At 35.7% G+C, this 13,582-nt stretch overlaps 1 non-coding gene across 1 annotated transcript; it reads left to right on the forward strand.

Moving 5' to 3' along the window:
• Positions 1–12,944: 12,944 nt before the first annotated feature.
• On the forward strand, positions 12,945–13,050 carry LOC131759084 (U6 spliceosomal RNA). The gene has a single exon (XR_009336412.1). It is a non-coding gene; the product is annotated as a U6 spliceosomal RNA (small nuclear RNA).
• Positions 13,051–13,582: the final 532 nt, after the last annotated feature.

A 13,582-nucleotide genomic window follows, 5' to 3' on the forward strand; every position in this document is an offset into this window, starting at 1 on the left:
ATACTCCATATATATTCTGTTAATATGGATATCGCTTTTAATAATGCTGTTTTCCCATTACCAGTTTTGGGGAAGAGTTAACTTCATACAAATAAATAATGTGTCATGACAATAATTTATAAAAATTTCTCTTAGATTAACTAGTAAGATCACCTAATGATAAAAGCACAATAGCAATAAACTTTTTGATTTTGTGTTCTAACCTCAGAAAAACAGCTTGAGAGGCTATTATGCAAACCATACAATCTAAGTTCACTAAAATTAAAAATAAGATGGAAATTTTATGATAAAGCCACATGCTAACTTTTGGAATTATTTCAGTATTTTCATACTTTTTTCCTTCACATATGCATGATATTATTATGTATTTCTTTAAAAATGTCTCACATAGTTTTTCCTAACAGAAATAAATGCCATACATTGTTCGTTACCATCAGTTCACATAAGGTACTACACTTCAAGAATTCTAATGTTTTTCATTCACTCAATTGGAATCATCCTTCAAAGTTACATCACAAAGTTACATTACAAAGAATGCAACCAAAATAATTTATATGACAAAATCTTTGGTTAATTCTGAAATACTCTCATGCTATTTTCACTTTTTTAAAAACATTTCTTCGAATTTGCTGTTACAAGAGTCAGTCTTCCTACTAGAAAATCAAGTTTCCTTCAGTTATAGCTACCGATCAAATCAACTATGCAGAGCAGTGGAGTAGAGAACGATCCACCCTGAATCTGCATGGTATCCATCCTATTAGACAACATATCAAATCCTTTAGACTATTTATAAACGCCTCTCAAATTAAGCTTTTGATTTGTATACATACTTATTTAAGAAAGGGTATAATGGCCTCTAGTGGTACAGAAAAGAAACACCAATGCTTACATCTTCAAAGCAATAACAATAAAAATATATTTTAATTAACATAAAATTTATGAAGCTCATGCAGAAGTTTTTCATGTTGCATTGTAATTGTTGAAATAATTACCCTCAATTCATTTATGCAAATAAACACTTAGTAAGATACACTCAATTGTTACATACTTAAAGCTCCTACTTAAGTATAGGTTATAAGGTTATTGAGCATGTTTCATTGTAGGGGCTATGAATTATTGATGAAATAATGAGAATTTAGTAATTTTAGGGAATTTATTCATATTTTAAAGTATGTATTGACTACAGCTGTATTTGTGAACAATCATAATAACTGAGAAGGTATTGTGACAAGAACTGTGCTGTTTTACTTATAGCAGCATTTTTAACTTTACAACAACCAGATCAATCACATTATTGTAACTCATACTGATCTGTTCCTATAGTTCTTCCTTTCCTAAAATATGTAACTCCTATTTTATAACAAAGGAAACTCAGCCTTAAGAATTTGTATTTTAGGACAATGTACTATACTGTAAGGGCAAATGTAATTTTCACGCCAAGTTTTCTGTCTCCTGAGCATAAAATCTCAACATCTATTTTATATCAGCACTCAATGTAATGGTGGGACATTTAAATATGGAATTTAAAGAATTAGCTCATCAATAAAAATTGTGATGATATTTTATGAGAATTAATAAAAGAATGTGGAATATTATAATGGCATAGATTTTTAATATAAAAGCACATGCAATTTTTTAAAAGGTTATAATTTTAAAAATTTATTTGTTATTGTGTTTATAATGTACATCAGGCTTAATTTCAAACAATTTTTATAAAATGCAAGACTTATTTGGTAATTTTTATATTGGACTTAATTGCTAACATTCTTTCGGTCTCATCAAATATATAAAGGAAAAACAGAGATTTCATTGCTATCTTATTTAGGAGACTGAATTATTTTAATCATTGGATATTGTAAATGAAGCAAACTGGTGCCCATTTTCTCAGAAGTTTTCTTAGGAATAACTAAAGAAGGATTTCCACAGTTTTGTCAAGTTAGAATGAAACAATATTTGTTCCAACTTCCCCTCCCCTCTTCCTCTCTTTCCTTCTCTCTTTACCTCCATTCCTTCCTTCCTTTTGTGTTATGTCAAATATTTTTATTATTTTTTAAATATACATGCATTAAAATTTACTGATTTTGGTGTAGAAGTCTATGAGTTTTAGTTCATGTATAGGTTTGTCTAATGACCACTATGATCAGGATACAGAAGAGATCCATCTCCCCAAAAACTCGTTTGTGTTGAACACATCTGTCGTGAACACTCCCTCCAAACCTAACCTCTAACATCCACTGATCTCTGTTCCTACAGTGTTTCCTTCTCTAAAATATATAAAACGGCATCACGTAGTATGTAACGTTTTGGGAATAGTTTCTTCCACTCAGCAAAATGCCTTTGAGAGTCACCTCTGATACGGGGTTTATCAGTAGTTTGTTCCTTCTTCTTGCTGGGTATTATTCCATTGTATAGATGTACGACAGTTTGTTTATCCATTCACCTGTTAATGGATTTTTGTTTTGTGAGTAGTTTACAGTGATTTTAAGATATATTCATGCCCAGTTTTATATGAACATAAGTTTTTTTTCTCTAAGGTAAATAGCTAGCTGGTTATACGGTAACTGTGTTTCACTTGGTGTGTCCAACTGATCTGCTTTTAACTTCCGGATTCTCCTTTGAAAAAAATTCTTCTCCAATCTATATTATTTTTCATTTTTAGTTCATTTTCCCTGAGCATCTCTACCCAAACTTCTAGCTTGTATTTAGGAGATTGCTTACTTTAATGAAATTTCTAATCCTCCATCTTGTTTACATCACAGCTGTGAGACAGTCTCTATGCTGTTAGTTTCCTCTTAAATAAAGATGAAATACCACTGCTGGACTGGCTAGTCTGTAACTTCTATTCTTAATATTTTAACTTATTTTGAAGAGCCTTGTAATACATATCTTTTCACATATACATAACAAAGAAATATTTTGGATATATATGTGCTTTCTTCTGATACATAGAGTTGGGCTGCTTTCTAACTTGGATTTGGTTTTCATTATTTTATTGGGTAGGAACAGACATGGGATTATGCAGAGGAGGGACATATACATTATTTTGAAACATTTATTCAATGGTTTTTTGATCATTCTTACAGGTTATTCTTACAGGGGCCACGGTGGGGGGAAGGTGGAGGACATGTGCTGTTAGACTGAGTTAGAATGACAGCTTTCATTGGAGAAGCTGTCGTAAACAGCCTTCAGTATTGCAGTAATGATAATGAACAACATGTCCTAATTGTACAGCAGAAACTAACACAACATTGTAAAGCAGCTATACCCCAATAAAAGAAAATCCTGCTGAAAAATTCTCCCCCATCTCTGTATCATTTATCTGTCTATCTCTCTGTTTATCTATCTTTATATATATGTAGCTATGTGCGTAATAATTATAATAAGACTATTGTTTATCATGGATCCTGTTAGATGACGTGAAGAGACAAAGAAATCCATAGCATAGTAGCATAGCTATCTGAGTTCATTATGCTAGAATTCCGAATATTAAATTACCCTGAGAAAGTTGTTTCGCGCTTATAATGTGGTAAGTCACAGCCTATAGTTCTGAATTTTAATAGCCTACACAAACCAACATGAACTTTTGGACACTATTAGACTATGATCAGCTCCTTAGCTTCTCCCTCATTCAAGTCTCTCATCCTCAAGGGCAACAATGTCTTGGAACTGAAACAATGCTTATTTTCCCCAATGTCTACTCAAATTTTCAAAATATCAAATGATATAGTGGCCTAAAATACCATGTTAGGGACAAGTAAACCTTCAGGATCTCTAAAATTTATATACCAAATTAAGTCATTGCTGAGAAAGCAAAATGAGTCATATATGCAAAAATTTAAAGTTCAAGTTTGGAACTGTGGATAACAGATGAAAACCTCTATATAATGTTTAAATTGTAGTTATGAAAGGAAACTTGGATTAAAACTTTTATGAGGTCCACTTTCACATACAAATGATGCTCCACATCAAAGAATTAATACCTTTCATTATATATTAACTCACACAAAATAGAAGTTGGAAGGTATTATGGAGTGGATTGTATTCTCCCAAAGTTCATATGTCGGACTCCTAACTCCCAATGTGGCTGTTATTTGGAGATATGAATTTTAAGAAAATCACTTAGGTTCAATGAGGTCATAGGAGTAGAACTGTAACTTTAACAGAACTGATATCCTTATAAGAGGGAGCTATAGCAGTGGTGTGCATGCGGAGAAAAAAGGCCACGTGAGGACACAGTGAGAAGATGACCACTTACAAGCCAAGGAAGAGGCCTCAGGAGAAACCAAATCTTCTGTCACCTTAATCTTGGACTTCCAGCCTCCAGAACAGTGAAAAAATAAATTCCTGTTGTTAAAGCCACCCAATCTTCTGGTATTTTATTATGGCAACCCTAGAAGACTAATACAGAAGGAATATCAGTACAGTGGATTTTAAATCATATCAAGAACAGGCCTCAGTGTTAGGACATTGATGTTTGGGGCTCTGGCAGGGTTAAAGTTTTTTTGTAGGGGCTTGGGTACAGGGGTTCCTGTCATTGACAAAGGAACCAATGTTGGTGTTCTAAGCAGACTGTTTCTTTGTTCCTGATTTTCTGCCAAAACCTGTTTCTCAAGCCTTCTCTTTAATTTATTCCTTTCCAAGACTTTATTTTCCAACTTAAGATAACGCAATTTTGCTGAAAAAAAAAATTCTGACTAGTGCAAAGGAAATTATCGCAAATAATCTGTATATTAGATATTAAAGGTTGTTAACTTTGGAATAATGGCTTTGGGTTACTGCATGTCACATTTTAATTTATGTGTTTAAACAGAGTAGTGATAGTTTATACTCTTTCTTATTATTGATTTCCATTTATATCATCTCATGTGCATTAACTCGTCATTAACAATTTGTAAATTTATTCCATAAGTATTTATTAATTGCTTATAAATTTCAGATTCTGTGGTTCTGTTGTGAATAAGCATAGGTAAGACCTTCATGTACCCTGCAGCCCAGTATGAAATTTACACTTGACAATTTGTTGTAAACAATACAAATACATTTTTCCCGAGGCATCTATTTTGTTTTTAATATTTTAATTACACATTAGTATATTATAATTATTATATACCTACATCTATAAACTCAGATAAACCTTTTAAATTATTTTCTAAGGATTTTCAAGGAAAAAACAGTTGGGATAAAGGGTATGAACCTTTTACAGTTCTTGATAAATGCTTGAAAATTAATAATGAGAAAGTACTATCTGATAAATATTATGAGAATGTCCCTCTCACTGCATGCTAGCCAGAAATGAAAGTTAATAAATGAACTGTGTGCCAGCAAATTATCTCTTGACCTTTTCATTATTTCTCTAATTATTTCTAGTGAGTTGAATTGGTCCCCCATAAAAAATATATATATTATTTCCTTTAATTGTCTGCTTAGAAATTTTACACACTTTAATTGTAGTTCTCATAATTTTTATGTAGATTATTGAATAACAATGGTTTTAGTTGGTTGTTACATTTGTGACAAACACAGCCCCCATTAATCTGTCATTTTCACGATTTTAGTGACCTTGCTTAACTCATTTATAACAAATTTTAATCAACATATGAAATAGGAAATTGCTTTTATTAGTATAATTAATCCTATACTGCCTAGTCTAATCATTTCATCAGTAAGTCATACAATTTAACATAGTTTTTCTTTTAATGTACTAATACTTTTTTTTTTTGGCTGCATTGGGTCTTTGTTGCTGCACGGGGGCCTGAGCTACTCTTCTTTGCAGTGCGCGGGCTTCTCATTGCAGTGGCTTCTCTTGTTGCAGAGCACGGGCTCTAGAGCGTAGGCTCAGTAGTTGTGGCGCATGGGCCTAGTTCCTCTGCGGCATGTGGGATTTTCCCGGACCAGGTCTCGAACCTGTGTCCCCTGCATTGTCAGGAGGATTGTTACCACTGCCCCACCAGGGAAGCCCTTTAACATAGTTTTTAATTAACATGTTGAATATATGTAAGTCAGGGTCTTCTAAGAAGCAGATGCCAAGACAGGATTTAAATGCACAAGTTTTATATTAGGAGAAATGTCCATGTGAGACAAACTAGGGAAGAAGCCAGCTAAGACTGGGAGAGCCTCAGACAGTGACATAAGCGTGATTCCAGGTGAAGGAGAGAAGGACAGACGGTTGGGAAGAAACTTCCTAGACTGTCACACAGTTTTTAGTTTTGGCAAAGCACTTGCAGTGTTCTAGAATCCAAAAAACACCTACCAGGCACTGTGCATCTTTCTCTGTGATAGGGGATGATGCAAGATTTAGCCCTTGTCTTTTATTCTGGAGGGAATGTGTTAGCACACTCCAGATCACCGGAACCTTAAAAATTTCATGGAAATGGTTTACTACTTTTTTTTTTTTTTTAGTGTGCAAGGATTTTACTAGGGAAAATGTCTTGTTGAGAGCCACCAGTAAGACTGCAAAGCAAGTCACACCCTGAGGAAAGGAGAGGAAGAAAAGATGAGGTGAATGAGTCCAGGGCTACCGTGCAGTCTAAGAAAGGTCCAACAAGGCACTGGGGAGTGTTCAAGCCAAGATGAGCCTTCAGAAGAGACCTGTGGATCCTAGAAATGGATTCGCCTTGGTATCTCTGGCTCATTCTTAGACCGGAAAGCCTGGCTTTGGTGCAGATGTCTCAGTGGGTTTCAGAGTCCAGTGACTGGGGCCCTTGATCAGCGACACTCCCTGTAATTGCAGTCCGACAAGCACATACTCATGGACACCATAGTCTATTTTACAGTATTAGCGTGCACGTGTTTAATGGCAACATATATACACCATGGACTATGATGTCAGACAGAAATAAGATTAAATCCTATTTCTACCAACTTTAGTGGCAGGACCATAAATTAGATAAGTTACATCTCTGAGACTCTTTCCTCAGCTGAATAAGTGGATATAATAACATTGTACTACATGAGGAATAAATAAATAATATGTAAAATAGCTGGCTCTGAGTAGGTAAGCAAGATAAGTGTTATGCAATGTTAGCTCTAAGATTTTCTCTATCTGTAGAGTAAGGCTAAGATTATGATCAATTGTGAATCTGAATGTGGCTCAAATAGTTAAGAAAATGGCACCTTAGAAACCACATGCATAAATTTAAAGAAATAAGGGCTTTGGTTTCTGGAATTAGGAGTCCAGGTCTCAGACACAGAGGCATACTATCTGTGGATACTGTCTGTGGATGTGAATAATTCACTAATGACAATGAGTTTGGGCTATAGAGAAAGCTACAGAATGAAGAGCTAAATCACTCAGGGAATTAACAGAAGTGTCAAGGCATTTTGAACCTATTCAGATATTAAAGTATTCTTAGAAGAACAAAATGAAAAAAAAATAAATAAAGCATTTCTACATGCCAGAAATATCAGCATAATTATCAATGATATCTGAATTAAGATAAGCTCACAGAGGGAATTTCCTGGCAGTCCAGTGGCTAGGACTTGGCGCTTCTACTTCAGGGGCCATGGGTTCAATCCATGATCAGGGAACTAAGATCCCATAAGCTGCACAGCGTGGCCAAAAAAAAAAAAAAGATAAGCACGTAGATTATATAGATACTTGTGATCTTAACTCTCTCTAAATTTTATTTTACAGTTAACTATGAATTTGTGAAATTTCTTATACCTACATTCTAATTCAGTATATGGGGACATATATGTTGCAATTCACTTGTGGTACTTGTGTCTAGATCCACTTGGACTTAAAGTAAAGGCAAAGAAAAAAGACTAACCTCATCCATTACACACAACAGTTACAATAAACAAAAGATTCAGTAAAATAAAAATTACAGTGCCCAAGTACCTGAAGTATAGGAGGAATTTATCAAGAGGATTAATTCCCTCTAATGAAAAAACACTTTTCTTGAATAGCAGACTTTTAATGGTAACAAGTATAAATGGTTTAGAATGAAACACAGATATTCTGAGTAGAATATTTAGTAGCTTGCAGTGATTTGGTCAGTATAATTTTCAAATCATTTACCATTTAATATTGATATTCCTAGTAAAATGATTCGTGCAGGGAAAATGCCTGTGCTTTAGCTACAGTTGGATTTTCAAAGCTAACATCAATTAATTTATATAAAATGAAATCAGAGCTAATTATATTCATCTAGTTGTTTACTAAATGTTCTTTAATGTCTCTTGATTCTAGTAAGCTCTTATTGTATTCAATAAATTGAGTATTATGAAATCTGTTGGCACAGAGATTTTATAAAGAATTGACAGAATTGAGGAGATGAAGTTAAAGAGAGAGGGTAAAAATGTGCTACATTTCAATAATGCCTGAAGAAACTTTTACAGATATTGTAATTTTCAAATGTATAATATGTTTACAGATGTGCCCTGCATTTAGTCTGCCTTGTTCTATTTTGATTTTTGTTGAGTCTCCTGCCTGCTTGCTAAAAGCTAGGATGCTTTAGGCCCATGTACAATTGAAAGCAGAGGCATCCTTGAGCTTTAAAGCATTGAACAAACTGGAAAATGCATCATACCACATACTGAAGTGAAAGAAGTCTGCGTTTTTGTGTTTTCCTTTTTAAATAAAAATTTTCAAAAGGTTAAAAAAAAAAGAGACAAGGTTGATTAAAGGAAAAAAAAAGGCATGTATCCCTTTCCCTGTTTGTGGACACAGAATTATGTTATATGCTCACTTTCAAATCCATTCCTATTATGAGTTATAATGTTTATCATCTGTTGGTTATATTGTAAATACTGGGTTGGCCAAAAAGTTTGTTTTTTTTTCCCATAAGATGGCTCTAGTAGCACTTAGTTGTCTTTAACTTCATTCAAAACAATTTTGTTAGATTGCATTGTGACAGCTGTCATATCAGTGTGCATTAAAAAAAAGCTTATCAAAATTGGTGATTTTTGTGTAATTTTAATATTGAAGATGGAAGAAAAAAGTAACATTTTCAGCAAATTATGCTTTATTATTTCAAGAAAGGTAAAAAAGCAATTGAAATGCAAAAAAAAAGATTTGTGTAGTGCATGGAGAAGGTGCTGTGACTGATCACATGTCTCAAAAGTGGTTTGAGAAATTTTGTGCTGGAGATTTTTCGCTGGATGATATGCTCCATGGTCGGGTAGACCAGTTGATAGTAATCAAATGGAGACATTAATTGAGAACAATCAACATTAGACCACGTGGGAGACTGCAGACATATGCAAAATATCCAAATCAAGCATTGAACATCATTTGAACCAGCTTGGTTACGTGAATCACTATGATGCTTGGGTTCTACATTAGTTAAGCAAAAAAACCCTTCTTGACCATATTTCCACACGTGATTCTCTACTGAAACATAACAAAAAAGTTCATTTATAAAACAAACTGTGATGGGCCATCAAAAGTGGACACCATACAGTAATGTGGAATGGAAGAGATCGTGGGGCAAGATAAATGAACCACCACCATCCACACCAAAGGCCGGTCTTCATCCAAAGAAGGTGATGTTGTGTATATAGTGGGACTGGAAGGGAGGTCCTCTATTATGAGCTCCTTCCAGAAAACCAAACAATTAATTCCAACAACTACTGTTCCCAATTAGACCAAGTGAAAGCAGCATTTGACGAAAAGCTCCCGGAATTAGTCAACAGAAAGCACATACTCTTCCATCAGGATAATGCAAGACCACATGTTTCTTTGATGACCAGGTAAAAACTGTTACAGCTTGGCTGGGAAGTTCTGATTCATCTGTCATATTCACCAGACATTGCACCTTCGGATCTCCATTTATTTCGGTCTTTACAAAATTCTCATAATGGAAAAAATTTCAATTCCCTGGAAGACTGTAAAAGGAACCTGGAACAGTTCTTTGCTCAAAAAGATAAAAAGTTTTGGGAAGATGGAATTATGAAGTTGCCTGAAAAATGGCAGAAGGTGGTGGAAGAAAACAGTGAATGCATTGTTCAATAAAATTCTTGGTGAAAATGAAAAATGTGTCTTTTATTTTTACTTTAAAAACCATAGGAAATTTTTGGCCAACCCATAGTTTTTCAGTGTTCTAGTCCTGTTTTTATTTTTCCTCATAACTAAAAAATATTTATGAGGAAAATATATTTATGAGGAAATTATATATTTATGAGGAAAATATTTCCACATAACTGAAAAATATTATTTCTCATTACAAACTTTTATATATGTCTGAATTTTGTTCTCTAAATACTTAACTTTTTATACATTGGCTGGTTGTGATCTCTATTTGTTGGGTAAAAATGTTTAAATATGTTTCAAAGTACATATACTGGGTCCTCTTTTAAAGGAGAAAATCCAATAAATGATTTTTTATCTTTCATAAAAAAGACAGTAAGTTTGAGGAATGGGTTCTGATATTCCTGTGTCCCATTATCAGATTCCCCTATTTCATTTTTAAAAAAATATATTTGATATATAATATTGTGCCAATATAATGTGTATAACATGTTAAAGTGATACATTAATACACTGTAATGTGATTACCACTGTAGTGATAATTAGAACCTTTACTGACTTACATAATTATCATTTCTTTTTAGTGGTTAAAAACATTAAGTTCTAGTGTCTTAGCACATTTAGTGATTTTAATATAATATTGTTCTCTATGACACTCACTGTTCATTAGATCTCTAGGACTTATTTACCACTCAATGCCAAGTTTGTACACTTAAACAGCAAATGTTCTATCCACCCATCACCGTCCCCTGTAACCACCATTTTGCTCTCTGTTTTTATGAGTTTGGCAGTTTTCGATTCCACATATAAATGGTATTGTACAGTATTTGTTTCTCTGTCTGACTTGTCTCACTCAGCATAATGTGCTCAAGGCCCATCCATGTTATTGGGAAAGGCAGGATGTCTTTCTCACGGCTAAATAATATTCCAATGTATATAGAGTGGACACTTGAACAACATGGGTTTGAACTGCCTGGGTCCACTTATAAGAGGATTCTTTTTCCACTAAACACATTCACACTACATGATCCAAGTTTGGTTGACCCCCAGGATATGGAACCATGGAAATGGAGGGCTATCTATAAAGTTATACTCCATTTATCCATTGTGGGGAGGGTTGGCATATATACCACATCTTTTATCCGTTCATCTGTTGATGGGCATTTAGGTTGTTTCTATATGTGGGATATTGTAAAAATTGCTGCAATAAACAAGGGAATGAATATATCTCTTAGATATCCTGTTTCATTTCCTTTGAGTATATACCCAGAAGTAAAACTGCTGGACCATATGGCAGTTCTATTTTTTTTGTGTGTGTGTGGTATGCGGGCCTCACTGTTGTGGCCTCTCCCGTTGTGGAGCACAGGCTGCGGACGCGCAGGCTCAGCGGCCATGGCTCACGGGCCCAGCCGCTCCGCGGCACGTGGGATCCTCCCGGACCGGGGCACGAACCCGTGTCCCCTGCATCGGCAGGCGGACTCTCAACCACTGCGCCACCAGGGAAGCCCGGCAGTTCTATTTTTAATTCTTGAGGAACCTCCATGTCATTTTCCATAGTGGCTGCATCAATTTATATTCCCACCAACAGTGTACAAGCATTCCCTTTTATTCACATCCTCACCAAGACTTGTTATCCGGACGCGCAGGCTCAGCGGCCACGGCTCACGGGCCCAGCCGCTCCTCGGCACGCGGGATCCTCCCGGACCGCGGCACGAACCCGTGTCCCGTGCATCGGCAGGCGGACTCTCAACCACTGCGCCACCAGGGAAGCCGCCCTCTGCTCATTTTTTAATTGGATTTTTTGTTGTTATTGAGTTGTATAAATGCTTTACATATTTTGGTTATTAACCCCTTAGCTGAAATATGATTTGCAAAAGCTTTCTCTCATTCTGCATGATGTATTTTTTTTTAATTTTGTTGTTTCTTTTGCTGTACAGAAGCTTCTAAGTTTGGTGTAGTCCCATTTGTTGATGTTTGCTTTTGTTGTTTTTGCTTTTGGTGTCATATCCAAAAAAATCACTGCCAAGATCAATGTCAAGGAGCTTCCTCCTATTCCCTGTATTCTTGAACACAAGTCAGCTCTATGACTTTGGCCAAGACTGACTACTCTTACGGGGACAGGAGAAATGAAAAAAAAAAAAAAAAAAAATGGAGGAAAGAGGGTCCAGAAAACAATGTAAGGCCCAAATGTACCTGACAAAAAAAAATAAGATGACTTCCAGCAAGATTTCATAGTCTTTCAGGAAGGACAGACATGTGGTCCTTCACTTTCTTATGGAGAAAAGCTAGACAAACTTGGTGAAAAGAGAAGTTGAAAAGACAGAGTTTCCATATAGTGTGTACTCACCCTATCAATCCCATGAAAGCAGCAAAACGTCAGGCAGGGCAACTTTGTGCTCAAAGGTTCGGTCTCACGAAAGCAGCGATAAACGTCACGTGGAACAAACACGTCAGTCTCGAGGGCCGACTAGATGACTTCGCCAGACCCTGACAGTCAGCGCTCCGTTGTGGTTGGGTCATCAGAATTATTAGAGATCAGTCATCCTTAATCAGGAATTCAGCATCTTTAATAATCAAAGAGAAACAGCATCACTGAGCACTAACGATATGTGAGTAGTTCTTTTGTACTTTTTCAAGGTATGATTTCTTCCGAAATAGAAATGGAAGCCACTTGTGAATAGTCACGGCAGGCCCAAAGAGTAACAGACAAAGTAACTACTAAGACAGTTGTATAAGAATGGCTTCAAGGGCTTCCCTTCCCTGGTGGCGCAGTGGTTGAGAGCCCGCCTGCCGATGCGGGGGACACGGGTTCGTGCCCCGGTCAGGGAGGAGGATCCCACGTGCTGCGGAGCGGCTGGGCCCGTGAGCCGTGGCCGCTGAGCCTGCGCGTCCGGAGCCTGTGCTCCGCAACGGGAGAGGCCACGGCAGTGAGAGGCCCGCGTACCGCTAAAAAAAAAAAAAAGAATGGCTTCATGCTTGCTTCAACAGAACATATACTAAAAATTGGAATGATACAGAGAAGATCAGCATGGCACTTGCGCAAGGATGACATGCAAATTCACGAAGCATTCCATATTTTTGGAGTTTGGGATTAACATACACACACTGCTATACATAAAACAGATAACCAACAAGGACCTACTGTAGAGCACAGGGAACTCTACTCAATATTTTTTAATAATCTATATGGAAAAGGATCTGAAAAAGAAAAAATATTTATAAATATATACACACACATATATATAACTGAATCACTTTGCTGTACACCTGAAACTAACACAACATTGTAAATCAACCATACTTCAACTAAAAACAAAAAAGAATAGCCTCAATGGCCTTAGCATTTATCTTTTAAGAATTGGCTCACAATGAGTGCTGACAATTAAACAGATTATCTGTTCATAAACAACAAGAGATTTTGTTTTGATTATTTCAGTTTACATCCAGGACAGTTGCAAGTTAACCATTTAATTTTAGAAAATACCCCCTTTAGGCTTAAATATATTCCCTTTTCATTCATTAGTTCTGTAACTGACTGAACAGAAATAACGGAAGTATTTACTTCTCTTGACTTCATTCACATGGTCAGTTGCCTTTGTAAAAATGAATCTT

Source organism: Kogia breviceps, chromosome 6 (assembly GCF_026419965.1).
Source record: "Kogia breviceps isolate mKogBre1 chromosome 6, mKogBre1 haplotype 1, whole genome shotgun sequence".
Taxonomy (NCBI): domain Eukaryota; kingdom Metazoa; phylum Chordata; class Mammalia; order Artiodactyla; family Physeteridae; genus Kogia; species Kogia breviceps.